This window comes from Dama dama, chromosome 3 (assembly GCF_033118175.1).
Source record: "Dama dama isolate Ldn47 chromosome 3, ASM3311817v1, whole genome shotgun sequence".
Classification (NCBI taxonomy): Eukaryota; Metazoa; Chordata; class Mammalia; order Artiodactyla; family Cervidae; genus Dama; species Dama dama.
In genome coordinates this window covers 13544283-13557852 of record NC_083683.1, presented here as the reverse complement: position 1 = coordinate 13557852, position 13570 = coordinate 13544283, and positions in this window count along the sequence as shown.

Here is a 13570-nt window from a genome sequence, read left to right as displayed (position 1 = left end):
GGTTTCATGCTGCTCATATTTTTGACACCTTTTGAACCTCTTCATATTTTTCACACATTTTCAGGCTCTTCATGTTTTTCAACACCGCTTAATGATCCTCCTATTTTTCAGACCGTTTACTGCTCCTCATATTTTTGACACGTTTTGAAGCTCTTCATATTTTTCACACCTTTTCAGGTTTTTCTTGTTTTTCAACACTGCTTCATGCTCCTCCTATTTTTTCAGACCGTTTCATGCTCCTCATATTTTTGACACCTTTTGAAGCTCTTCATATTTTCACACCTTTTGAAGCTCTTCATATATTTCACACGTTTTCAGTCTCTTCAGGTTTTTCAACACCGCTTCATGCTCCTCCTATATTTCAGACCGTTTCATGCTCCTCATATTTTTGACACCTTTTGAAGCTCTTCATATTTTTCACACATTTTCAGGCTCTTCATGTTTTTCAACATGGCTTCATGATCCTCCTATTTTTCAGATGGTTTCATGCTGCTCATATTTTTCAGATCATTTCATTCTCCTCATATTTTTGACACCTGTTGAAGCTCTTCATATTTTTCACTCCTTTTCAGACTCTTCATGTTTTTGAACACCGCTTCATGGTCCTCCTTTTTTTCAGACCGTTTCATGTTCCTCCTATTTTTCAGATCATTTCATTCTCCTCATATTTTTGACACCTTTTGAAGTTCTTCATATATTTCACACCTTTTCAGACTCTTCATGTTTTTGAACACCGCTTCATGGTCCTCCTTTTTTTCAGACCGTTTCATGTTCCTCCTATTTTTCAGATCATTTCATGCTCCTCATATTTTTGACACCTTTTGAAGCTCTTCTTATTTTTCACACTTTTTCAGGCTCTTCTTGTTTTTCAACACCGCTTCATGCTCATCCTATTTTTCACACGGTTTCATGCTCCTCATAATTTTCACACCTTTAAAGCTCTTCATATTTTTCACACTTTTTCAGGCTCTTCATATTTTTCAACACCGCATCATGCTCCTCCTATTTTTCAGACAGTTTCATGCTCCTCATATTTTTGACACGTTTTGAAGCTCTTCATATTTTTCATACCTTTTCAGGCTCTTCATGGTTTTCAACACTGTTTCATGATCCTCCTATTTTTCAGACCGTTTCATGCTCCTCATAATTTTGACACCATTTGAAGCTCTTCTTATATTTCACACCTTTTCAGACTCTTCATGTTTTCGAACACCACTTCAAGTTCTTCCTATTTTTGCGACCGTTTCATGCTCTTCATATTTTTGACACCTTTTGAAGCTCTTCATATTTTTCACACCTTTTGAATCTCTTCATATATTTCACACATTTTCAGGCTCTTCATGTTTTTCAACACCACTTCATGCTCCTCCTATTTTTCAGACCGTTTCATGCTCATCTAATTTTTGACACCTTTTGAAGCTCTTCATATATTTCACACATTTTCAGGCTCTTCATGTTTTTCAACACCACTTCATGCTCCTCCTATTTTTCAGACCGTTTCATGCTCCTCATAATTTTGACACCATTTGAAGCTCTTCTTATATTTCACACCTTTTCAGACTCTTCATGTTTTCGAACACCACTTCAAGTTCTTCCTATTTTTGCGACCGTTTCATGCTCTTCATATTTTTGACACCTTTTGAAGCTCTTCATATTTTTCACACCTTTTGAATCTCTTCATATATTTCACACATTTTCAGGCTCTTCATGTTTTTCAACACCACTTCATGCTCCTCCTATTTTTCAGACCGTTTCATGCTCATCTAATTTTTGACACCTTTTGAAGCTCTTCATATATTTCACACATTTTCAGGCTCTTCATGTTTTTCAACACCACTTCATGCTCCTCCTATTTTTCAGACCGTTTCATGCTCCTCATAATTTTGACACCATTTGAAGCTCTTCTTATATTTCACACCTTTTCAGACTCTTCATGTTTTCGAACACCACTTCAAGTTCTTCCTATTTTTGCGACCGTTTCATGCTCTTCATATTTTTGACACCTTTTGAAGTTCTTCATATTTTTCACACCTTTTGAATCTCTTCATATATTTCACACATTTTCAGGCTCTTCATGTTTTTCAACACCACTTCATGCTCCTCCTATTTTTCAGACCGTTTCATGCTCATCTAATTTTTGACACCTTTTGAAGCTCTTCATATATTTCACACCTTTTGAAGCTCTTCTTATTTTTCACATTTTTGAAGCTATTCAAATTTTTCACACGTTTTCAGGCTCTTCTTGTTTTTGAACAACGCTTCATGCTCCTGCTATTTTTCACAAAGTTTCACACTCCTCATATTTTTGACACGTTTTGAGGCTACTCATATTTTTCACACCTTTTCAGGCTCTTCATGTTTTTGAACACCGTTTCATGATCCTCCTATTTTTCAGAACGTTTCATGCTCCTCATATTCTTGACACCTTTTAAAGTTCTTCATATTTTTCACACCTTTTAAGGCTCTTCATGTTTTGAACACCGTTTCATGCTCCTCCTATTTTCAGACCGTTTCATGCTCTTCATTTTTTTGTCACCTTTTGAAGCTCCTCATATATTTCACACCTTTTGAAGCTCTTCATATTTTTCACATTTTTGAAGGTCTTCATATTTTTCACACGATTTCAGGCTCTTCATGATTTTGAACACCACTTCATGCACCTCCTATTTTTCAAACAGTTTCATGATCCTCATGTATTTCACACCTTTTGAAGCTCTTCATATTTTTCACACCTTTTCAGGCTCTTCGTGATTTTCAAACCCGTTTCATGCTCCTCCTATTTTTCATACCGTTTCATACTCCTCATATTTTTGACCTATTTTGAAGCTCCTAATATTTTTCACAGCTTTTGAAGCTCTTCATATTTTTCACACCTTTTCAGGCTCGTCATGTTTTTCAACACCACGTCATGCTCCTCCTATATTTCAGACCCTTTCATGCTCCTCATATTTTTGACACCTTTTAAAGCTCTTCATATTTTTCACATCGTTTCAGGCTCCTCCTGTTTTTGAACACCGTTTCATGATCCTCCTATTTTTCAGACCGTTTCATGCTCCTCATATTTTTGACACCTTTTAAAGCTCTTCATATTTTTCACACCTTTTCAGGCTCTTCAAGTTTTTGAACAATGCTACAATGCTCCTCCTATTTTTCAGACCGTTTCATGCTCCTCATATTTTTGACACCTTTTGAAGCTCTTCATATTTTTCACACCTTTTGAAGCTCTTCATATATTTCACACTTTTTCAGGCTCTTCATGTTTCTCAACACCACTTCATGCTTCTCCTATTTCTCAGACCGTTTCATGCTCATCTCATTTTTGACAGCATTTGAAGCTCTTCATATTTTTCACAACTTTTGAAGCTCTTCATATTTTTCACACCTTTTCAGGCTCCTCATGTTTTTCAACACCACTTCATGCTCCTCCTATTTTTCAGACCGTTTCATGCTCCTCTCATTTCTGAAATCTTTTGAAGCTCTTCATATATTTCACACATTTTCAGGCTCTTAATGTTTTTTAACACCACTTCATGCTACTCCTATTTTTCAGACCGTTTCATGCTCATCTAATTTTTGACACCTTCTGAATCTCTTCATAGTTTTCACAAATTTTCAGGCTCTTCATATTTTTGAACACCGCTTCATGCTCCTCCTATTTTTCAGACCGTTTCATGCTCCTCATGTATTTCACACATTTTGAAGCTCTTCATATTTTAGGCACCTTTTCAGGCCCTCATGATTTTCAACACCACTTCATGCTCCTCCTATTTTCAGACCGTTTTTGCTCCTCATATATTTGACACCTTTTGAAGCTCTTCATATATTTCACACCATTTCAGGCTCTTCAAATTTTTGAACACCACTTCATGCTCCTCCTATTTTTCAGACCGTTTCATGCTCATCTAATTTTTGACACCTTTTGAAGATCTTCATATATTTCACACCTTTTGAAGCTCTTCATATTTTTCACATTTTTGAAGCTCTTCAAATTTTTCACACCTTTTCAGGCTCTTCATGTTTTTGAACACCGCTTCATGCTCCTCATATATTTCAGACCGTTTCATGCTCCTCATATTTGTGACACCTTTTAAAGCTCTTCTTATTTTTCACACATTTTCAGGCTCTTCATGTTTTTCAACATGACTTCATGCTCCTCCTATTTTTCAGACCGTTTCATGCTCCTCATATTTTTGACACCTTTTGAAATATTCATATACTTCTCACCTTTTCAGGTTCTTCATTTTTTTGAAAAGAACTTCATACTCCTTCTATTTCTCACACCGTTTCATGGTCATCTCATTTTTGACACCTTTTGAAGCTCTTCATATTTTCAACACCGCATCATGCTCCTCCTATTTTTCAGAGAGTTTCATGCTCCTCATATTTTTGACACGTTTTGAAGCTCTTCATATTTTTCACACCTTTTCAGGCTCTTCATGTTTTTCAACACTGTTTCATGATCCTCCTATTTTTCAGACCGTTTCATGCTCCTCATAATTTTGACACTTTTTGAAGCTCTTCTTATATTTCACACCTTTTCAGACTCTTCATGTTTTCGAAAAACACTTCAAGTTCGTCCTATTTTTGCGAGCGTTTCATGCTCTTCATATTTTTGACACCTTTTGAAGCTCTTCATATTTTTCACACCTTTTGAAGCTCTTCATATATTTCACACATTTTCAGGCTCTTCATGTTTTTCAACACCATTTCATGCTCCTCCTATTTTTCAGACCGTTTCATGCTCTTCATATTTTTGACACCTTTTGAAGCTCTTCATATTTTTCACACCTTTTGAAGCTCTTCATATATTTCACACCTTTTGAAGCTCTTCATATTTTTCACATTTTTGAAGCTCTTCAAATTTTTCACACCTTTTCAGGCTCTTCATGTTTTTGAACACCGCTTCATGCTCCTCCGGTTTTTCAGACCGTTTCATGCTCCTCATATTTTTGACACCTTTTGAAGCTTTTCATATATTTTGCAACATTTCAGGCTTTTCATGTTTTTGAACACCTCTTCATGCTCCTCGTATTTTTCACACCTTTTGAAGCTCTTCATATTTTTCATACGTTTTCAGGCTCTTCATGTTTTTCAACACCGCTTCATGCTCCTCCTATTTTTCAGACCGTTTAATGCTGCTCCTGTACTTCACACCTTTTGTAGCTCTTCATATTTTTCACACCTTTTCAGGCTCTTCATGTTTTTCAACACCGCTTCATGCTACTCCTATTTTTGAGACCTATTAATGCTCCTCATGTATTTCACACCTTTTGAAGCTCTTCATATTTTTCACACGATTTCAGGCTCTTCATGTTTTTCAACACTTCATGCTCCACCATTTTTCAGACCGCTTCATGCTCATCTCATTTTTGACACTTTTTGAAAGTGTTCATATTTTTCACACCTTTTGAAGCTCTTCATATTTTTCACACGTTTTCAGGCTCTTCATGTTTTTCAACACCACTTCATGTTAGTCCTATTTTACAGACCGTTTCATGCTCATCTCATTTTGACACCTTTTGAAGCTCTTCATATTTCACACATTTTGAAGCTCTTCATATCTTTCACACCCTTTTCAACCTCTTCATGTTTTTGAATACAGTTTCATGCTCCTCCTATTTTTCAGACCGTTTCATTCTCCTCATATTTTTGACACCTTTTGAAGCTCTTCATATTTTTCACACCTTTTGAAGCTCTTCATATATTTCACACTTTTTCAGGCTCTTCATGTTTCTCAACACCACTTCATGCTTCTCCTATTTCTCAGACCGTTTCATGCTCATCTCATTTTTGACAGCATTTGAAGCTCTTCATATTTTTCACAACTTTTGAAGCTCTTCATATTTTTCACACCTTTTCAGGCTCCTCATGTTTTTCAAAACCACTTCATGCTCCTCCTATTTTTCAGACCGTTTCATGCTCCTCTCATTTCTGAAATCTTTTGAAGCTCTTCATATATTTCACACATTTTCAGGCTCTTAATGTTTTTTAACACCACTTCATGCTACTCCTATTTTTCAGACCGTTTCATGCTCATCTAATTTTTGACACCTTCTGAAGCTCTTCATAGTTTTCACAAATTTTCAGGCTCTTCATATTTTTGAACACCGTTTCATCTTCCTCCTAATTTTCAGACCGTTTCATGCTCCTCATATTTTGACACCTTTTGAAGCTCTTCATATTTTTCACACCTTTTCAGGCTCTTCATAATTTTCAACAAGGTTTCATGCTCCTCTATTTTTCAGGCCTTTTCATGCTCCTCATATTTTGACACCTTTTGAAGCTCTTCATATATTTCACACCTTTTCAGGCTCTTCATGTTTTCAACACTGCTTCATGCTCCTCCTATTTTTCAGACCGTTTCATGCTCCTCATATATTTTACACCTTTTGACGCTCTTCATATATGTCACACCTTTTCAGGCTCTTCAACTTTTTCAACACTGCTTCATGCTCCTCCTCATTTTCAGACCGTTTCATGCTCCTCATATTTTTGACACCCTTTGATGCTCTCCATATTTTTCACAACTTTTCATGCATTTCATGTTTTTCAACACCGTTTCTTGCTCCTCCTATTTTTCAGACCGTTTCATGCTCCGCATATTTTTCACACTTTTGAAGCTCTTCATACATTTCACACCTTTTCAGGCTCTTCATGTTTTTCAACACCGCTTCATGCTCCTCCTGTTTTTCAGACCGTTTCATGCTCCTCATTTTTTTGACACCTTTTGAAGCTCTTTATATATTTCACACTTTTTCATTCTCTTCATGTTTTTCAATACCGTTTCATGCTCCTCATATTTTTCAGACCATTTCGTTCTCGTCATATTTTTGACACATTTTCAAGCTCTTCATATTTTTCAAACATTTTCAGGCTCTTCATGCTTTTCAACAAGAATTAATGTTCCTCCTTTTTTTCAAACCGTTTCATGCTCCTCGTATTTTCGACACCTTTTGAAGCTCTTCATACATTTTACACCTTTTAAGGCTCTTCATGTTTTTCATCAAAACTTCATGCTCCTCCTATTTTTCAGACCGTTTCATGCTCCTCATATTTTTGACACCTTTTGAAGCTCTTCATATTTTTCACACATTTTCATGCTCTTCATGTTTTTGAACACCTTTTCAAGCTCCTCATATTTTTGACACCTTTTGAAGCTGTTCATATTTTTCACACCTTTTCATGCTCTTCATATTTTTCAACACCGTTTCATGCTCCTTCTATTTTCAGACTGTTTCATGCTCCTCATATTTTTGACACCTTTTGAAGCTCTTCATATATTTCACACCTTTTCAGGCTCTTCATGTTTTTCATCAAAACTTCATGCTCCTCCTATTTTTCAGACCGTTTCATGCTCCTCATATTTTTGACACCTTTTGAAGCTCTTCATATTTTTCACACATTTTCATGCTCTTCATGTTTTTGAATACCTTTTCAAGCTCCTCATATTTTTGACACGTTTTGAAGCTGTTCATATTTTTCACACCTTTTCATGCTCTTCATGTTTTTCAACACCGTTTCATGCTCCTTCTATTTTCAGACTCTTTCATGCTCCTCATATTTTCAGACCATTTCGTTCTCGTCATATTTTTGACACATTTTCAAGCTCTTCATGTATTTCACACCTTTTCAGGTTCTTCATGTTTTTGAACAAAGCTTCAGGCTCCTCCTATTTTTCACAGCTATTGAAGCTCTTCATATATTTCACACCTTTTCAAGCTCTTCATGTTTTTGAACACCTTTTCATACTCCTCCTATATTTCAGGCCGTTTCATGCTCCTCATACCTTTGACACCTTTTGAAGCTCTTCATACTTTTCACACCTTTTCATGCTCTTCATGTTTTTGAACACCTTTTCAAGCTCCTCATATTTTTGACACCTTTTGAAGCTGTTCATATTTTTCACACCTTTTCATGCTCTTCATGTTTTTCAACACCGTTTCATGCTCCTTCTATTTTCAGACTCTTTCATGCTCCTCATATTTTTGACACCTTTTGAAGCTCTTCATATATTTCACACCTTTTCAGGTTCTTCATGTTTTTGAACAAAGCTTCATGCTCCTCATATTTTTCACATCTATTGAAGCTCTTCATATATTTCACACCTTTTCAAGCTCTTCGTGTTTTTGAACAACGCTTCATGCTCCTCATATTTTTGACACATTTTGACGCTCTTCATATTTTTCACACCTTTTCAGGCTCTTCATGTTTTTCAACACCGCTTCAATCTTCTCCTATTTTTCAGATCGTTTCATGCTCCTCATATTTTTGACACGTTCTGAACCTATACATACATTTCACACCTTTTCAGGCTGTTCATATTTTTCAACACAGTTTCATGCTCCTCCTATTTTTCAGACCGTTTCATGCTCCTCATATTTTTCACACCTTTTGAAGCTCTTCATATTTTTCACACCTTTTGAAGCTCTTAATAATTTTCACAGGTTTTCAGTCTCTTCATGTTTTTGAACACCATTTCATGCTCCTCCTATTTTTCAGACAGTTTCATGCTCCTCATATTTTTGACACCATTTGAAACTCTTCATATTTTTCACACATTTTCATGCTCTTCATGTTTTTGAACGCCTTTTCAAGCTCCTCATATTTTTGACACCTTTTTAAGCTGTTCATATTTTTCACACCTTTTCAGGCTCTTCATGTTTTTGAACACCATTTCATCCTCCTCATATTTTTGACACCTTTGAAGCTCTTCATATTGTTCACAACTTTTCAGACTCTTCATGTTTTTCAACACCGCTTCAATCTTCTCCTATTTTTCAGACCGTTTCATGCTCCTCATATTTTTGACACATTCTGAACCTATACATACATTTCACACCTTTTCAGGCTCTTCATATTTTTCAACACAGTTTCATGCTCCTCCTATTTTTCAGACCGTTTCATGCTCCTCGTGTATTTCACACCTTTTGAAGCTCTTCATATTTTTCACACCTTTTCAGGCTCTTCAGGTTTTTGAACACAATTTCATGCTCCTCATATTTTTCAGACCGTTTCTTGCTCCTCATATTTTTGACACCTTTTGAAGCTCTTCATATTTTTGACACCTTCTGAAGCTCTTCATATTTTTCACACCTTTTCAGGCTCTTCATGTTTTTCAACACCACTTCATGCTCCTCCTATTTTTCAGACCGTTTCATGCTCCTCATGTTTTTCACACCTTTTGAAGCTCTTCATATTTTTCACACCTTTTCATGCTCTTCATGTTTTTCAACACCGTTTCATGCTCCTTCTATTTTCAGACTCTTTCATGCTCCTCATATTTTCAGACCATTTCGTTCTCGTCATATTTTTGACACATTTTCAAGCTCTTCATGTATTTCACACCTTTTCAGGTTCTTCATGTTTTTGAACAAAGCTTCAGGCTCCTCCTATTTTTCACAGCTATTGAAGCTCTTCATATATTTCACACCTTTTCAAGCTCTTCATGTTTTTGAACACCTTTTCATACTCCTCCTATATTTCAGGCCGTTTCATGCTCCTCATACCTTTGACACCTTTTGAAGCTCTTCATACTTTTCACACCTTTTCATGCTCTTCATGTTTTTGAACACCTTTTCAAGCTCCTCATATTTTTGACACCTTTTGAAGCTGTTCATATTTTTCACACCTTTTCATGCTCTTCATGTTTTTCAACACCGTTTCATGCTCCTTCTATTTTCAGACTCTTTCATGCTCCTCATATTTTTGACACCTTTTGAAGCTCTTCATATATTTCACACCTTTTCAGGTTCTTCATGTTTTTGAACAAAGCTTCATGCTCCTCATATTTTTCACATCTATTGAAGCTCTTCATATATTTCACACCTTTTCAAGCTCTTCATGTTTTTGAACAACGCTTCATGCTCCTCATATTTTTGACACATTTTGACGCTCTTCATATTTTTCACACCTTTTCAGGCTCTTCATGTTTTTCAACACCGCTTCAATCTTCTCCTATTTTTCAGATCGTTTCATGCTCCTCATATTTTTGACACGTTCTGAACCTATACATACATTTCACACCTTTTCAGGCTGTTCATATTTTTCAACACAGTTTCATGCTCCTCCTATTTTTCAGACCGTTTCATGCTCCTCATATTTTTCACACCTTTTGAAGCTCTTCATATTTTTCATACCTTTTGAAGCTCTTAATAATTTTCACAGGTTTTCAGTCTCTTTATGTTTTTGAACACCATTTCATGCTCCTCCTATTTTTCAGACAGTTTCATGCTCCTCATATTTTTGACACCATTTGAAACTCTTCATATTTTTCACACATTTTCATGCTCTTCATGTTTTTGAACGCCTTTTCAAGCTCCTCATATTTTTGACACCTTTTTAAGCTGTTCATATTTTTCACACCTTTTCAGGCTCTTCATGTTTTTGAACACCATTTCATCCTCCTCATATTTTTGACACCTTTGAAGCTCTTCATATTGTTCACAACTTTTCAGACTCTTCATGTTTTTCAACACCGCTTCAATCTTCTCCTATTTTTCAGACCGTTTCATGCTCCTCATATTTTTGACACATTCTGAACCTATACATACATTTCACACCTTTTCAGGCTCTTCATATTTTTCAACACAGTTTCATGCTCCTCCTATTTTTCAGACCGTTTCATGCTCCTCGTGTATTTCACACCTTTTGAAGCTCTTCATATTTTTCACACCTTTTCAGGCTCTTCAGGTTTTTGAACACAATTTCATGCTCCTCATATTTTTCAGACCGTTTCTTGCTCCTCATATTTTTGACACCTTTTGAAGCTCTTCATATTTTTGACACCTTCTGAAGCTCTTCATATTTTTCACACCTTTTCAGGCTCTTCATGTTTTTCAACACCACTTCATGCTCCTCCTATTTTTCAGACCGTTTCATGCTCCTCATGTTTTTCACACCTTTTGAAGCTCTTCATATTTTTCACACCTTTTAATGTTCTTCAAGTTTTTCAACACCGCATCATGCTCCTCCTGTTTTTCAGACCGTTTCATGCTCCTCTCATTTTTGACACGTTTGGAAGATCTTCATATTTTCCACAACTTTTGAAGCTCTTCATATTTTTCACACCTTTTCAGGCTCTTCAATGTTTCAATACCATTTCATGCTCCTCCTATTTTTCAGACTGTTTCATGCTCCTCATATTATGACACCTTTTGAAGCTCTTCATATATTTCACACCTTTTTAGCATCTTCATGTTTTTGAACACCGTTTCATGGAACTCCTGCTTTTCAGATCGTTTCATGCTCCTCATATTATTGACACGTTTTGAAGCTCTTCATATATTTCACACCTTTTCAAGCTCTTCATCTTTTCAACACCGCTTCATGCTCCTCGTATTTTTCAGACCGTTTCATTGTCCTCATATTTTTGACACCTTTTGAAGCTCTTCATATTTTCACACCTTTTCAGGCTCTTCATGTTTTTCAACACCGCTTCGGGTCCTCTTATTTTTCAGACCGCTTCATGCTCCTCATATTTTTCAGACCGGTTCATTCTCCTAAATTTTTGAAATCTTTTGAAGCTCTTCTTATTTTTCACACCTTTCAGGCTCTTCATGTTTTTCAATACCGCTTCGGCTCTTCCTATTTTTCAGACTGCTTCATGCTCCTCATATTTTTGACAGTTTTGGAAGCTCTTCATATATTTCACACCTTTTCAGGCTCTTCATATTTTTCAACACCGCTTCAGCTCCTCCTATTTTTCTGACTGCTTCATGCTCCTCATATTTCTGACAGTTTTGAAAGCTCTTCACATACTTCACACCTTTTCAGGCTCTTCATGTTTTTCTTTTTTTTTTTTTGTTTTTGTTTTGTTTTATTTTTTATTATTATTATTATTTTTTCCAGTGGGTTTTGTCATACATTGATATGAATCAGCCATGTATTTACATGTATTCCCAATACCGATCCCCCCTCCCACCTCCCTCTCCACCCCATTCCTCTGGGTCTTCGCAGTGCACCAGGCCGGAGCACTTGTCTCGTGCATCCCACCTGGGCTGGTGATCTCTTTCACCATAGATAGTATACATGCTGTCCTTTTGAAATATCCCACCCTCACATTCTCCCACAAAGTTCAAAAGTCTGTTCTGTATTTCTGTGTCTCTTTTTCTGTTCTGCATATAGGGTTATCGTTATCACCTTTCTAAATTCCATATACATGTGTCAGTATGCTGTAATGTTCTTTATCTTTCTGGCTTACTTCACTCTGTATAATGGGCTCCAGCTTCATCCATCTCATTAGGACTGGTTCAAATGAATTCCTTTTAATGGCTGAGTAATAGTCCATGGTGTATATGTACCACAGCTTCCTTATCCATTCATCTGCTGATGGGCATCTAGGTTGCTTCCATGTCCTGGCTATTATAAACAGTGCTGCGATGAACATTGGGGTGCACGTGTCTCTTTCAGCTCTGGTTTCCTCAGTGTGTATGCCCAGAAGTGGGATTGCTGGGTCATATGGCAGTTCTATTTCCAGTTTTTTAAGAAATGTCCACACTGATTTCCATAGCGGCTGTACTAGTTTGCATTTCCACCAACAGTGTAAGAGTGTTCCCATTTCTCCACACCCTCTCCAGCATTTATTGCTTGTAGACTTTTGGATAGCAGCCATCCTGACTGGCGTGTAATGGTACCTCATTGTGGTTTTGATTTGCATTTCTCTAATAATGAGTAAGATGAAAAGACAGTCCTCTGATTGGGAGAAAATAATAGCAAATGAAGAAACAGACAAAGGATTAATCTCAAAAATATACAAGCAACTCCTGCAGCTCAATTCCAGAAAAATAAATGACCCAATTATAAAATGGGTCAAAGAACTAAACAGACATTTCTCCAAAGAAGACATACAGATGGCTAACAAACACATGAAAAGATGCTCAACATCTTCATGTTTTTCAACACGGCTTCATGCTCCTCCTATTTTTCAGACCGTTTCATGCTCCTCATATTTTTGACACCTTTTGAAGCTCTTCATATATTTCACACCTTTTCAGGCTCTTCATTTTTTCAACACTGCTTCATGCTCCTACTATTTTTCAGACCGTTTCATTCTTCTCATATTTTGACACCTTTTGAAGCTCTTCATATTTTTCACACGTTTTCATGCTCTTCATGTTTTTGAACACAAATTTATTCTCCTCCTATTTTTCAGACCATTTCATGCGTCCTGTATTTTTGACATCTTTTCACTCTCTTCAAATTTTTCACACCTTTTCAGGCTCTTCATATTTTTGAACACCGTTTCATGCTCCTCCTATTTTTCAGACCATTTCATGCTCCTCATATTTTTGACACCATTTGAAGTTCTTCATATTTTTCACACCTTCTCAGGCTCTTCATGTTTTTCAACACCACTTCATGCTCCTCCTATTTTTCAGACCGTTTCATGCCCCTCATATTTTTGAAACCTTTTGAAGTTCTTCATATTTTTCACACCTTTTCAGGCTCTTCATGTTTTTCAACACCACTTCATGCTCCTGCTATTTTTCAGACCCTTTCATTCTCCTCATATTTTTGACACCTTTTGAAGCTCTTCATATTTTTCACACATTTTCAGGCTCTGCATGTTCTT